The sequence below is a fragment of the Poecilia formosa genome, unplaced genomic scaffold (assembly GCF_000485575.1).
Source record: "Poecilia formosa unplaced genomic scaffold, Poecilia_formosa-5.1.2 Scaffold589, whole genome shotgun sequence".
NCBI classification, from domain to species: domain Eukaryota; kingdom Metazoa; phylum Chordata; class Actinopteri; order Cyprinodontiformes; family Poeciliidae; genus Poecilia; species Poecilia formosa.
Window position 1 is genome coordinate 8,593 of NW_006800528.1, and position 1,863 is coordinate 10,455.

Here is a 1,863-nt window from a genome sequence, read left to right on the forward strand (position 1 = left end):
CGATCCAGACAGTCAGGAACGCCGCTACAGCTAGAGGACCGGACTGACGTTTCCTTCTGTGCAGTCCCGTTCTATTTAGGATCCTGCTCAGAGTACCAGGCTATTAATGGTTTTAACCACAGTGCAAAGCAGCATCCGTATCTCTACATGTTGTAGACCAAACATGAAAGGAAACCTGACCAATTCATGTTAGCCACTGTACTAACCTAGCATAATACCGCCACTTCCTGGACATAAAATTATCATGTTTTAACAAGATACATATCACGTTTTAACAAGATACATATCACGTTTTAACAAGATAAATATCACGTTTTAACAAGATACATATCACGTTTTAAAAAGATACGCATCATGTTTTAACGAGATACTATCACGTTTTAACAAGATACTATCATGTTTTAACAAGATACGTATCACGTTATAACGTGATAGCGCTCTAAAAAAAATTTTCCTGCGTGATAGCAATGCGCTTCCGTATACCTCTGTGTCTCACTCACTGACTGTTCACAAAGAATATGAAGTTATCTATTTCAGATTCTTAATGTGTTTCTTTTTAGCACACACTCCTTAAATGGCCTTGTAATCACTACTTAGTTTAATTAGCAATAAACTCAGCAGTAAGGTTACTTTTTGTTCTAGGGTCACACAGGAGGATGATAAGCAAATAAATTAAGCAACTCCAGTTTATTTTTCTTTCCCCACAAAAGAATAACCATTCAGGTGACACTAATTACCTTCATGAAGATTAATAAAAACTTAAATTGTCCACCCTTAGGACTTAGAAAAAATAAAATATTCTGAAAAATAAGGGTGGGTGTCAACAACCGCTTCTTTTCCAAGAAAAAAAATTACATATTCCAGTTAGTCCTTCAGTATACAGTTCAGTCAGTCAGTTCAGTCAATGTGTACATAGATTGTCAGATTGGGGGCCCCCTTTTTGTTCAATAAGCTTATCTGTTGTCCAAGCAAAATATCCAGCTGCACACAGTCCCTCTTCTTTCCGGGCTCAGTCCGAGTCACGAAGATGGCGGCGGGACCCTCCTGCTTCTGGAACTCCACTGGCTCGTTCAGATATCGGCCGTTCAAAAAAACCAACTGGAGAAATCCCGGAACAGAATGTACATCATCCAGTTCAAAATGAACAGATTTCTTTCGTATAACAGCAGCCTTGTGAGTAGTGACTTCTCTACTTCTGCTGAAACGTGCTTAGTCTATAGTCTGCCATTTCTCTTCCTTCTCCCTTATGCCTTACTCTTCTTCGTTACCAACACAGGAGAAATTTGGGTCTAGTGCCCTCTACAGGACATTCTAAGAACTAGTTTATGGGGGTTACAGTCATAGACATAATATAAGGATAGACGCCTCATGGACCGCTCGCGCCTATTGTCGCTGACGAGATTTAGGGCGGCCATCTTGGAGCGGTACTCCACTCCACTCAGCGTTATGTGTTTAGCAGGCACAATGATGTATCAGCGCATTTAATCGACCATAACACACTTTTTTGTTACTGTAAACCATATTCAAACATCTATCAAAGCAACATTTATAAACAATTGTATTTTTTAAGTATGTTTTTCATACATAGTTCATCATATTTAAATATGCTTAGTGGCTATAACAATAGAATAGGAATGGAATATTCTTGATGTCGATGTAATTTATTTAATAAATTATTTAGTAATATCAATACATATTTTATATAACTATACAAACACTAATAAATAAAGATTAATAATGACACAAATAAATAATGATTAATACTGAATTATATATATATGTTTATGTTTTTCAGCCGACGAGTCCAAAATCCGATGTGAGATTCATCCGTGCTGCAGTGAATCCGTCTCTTTATAGATATCT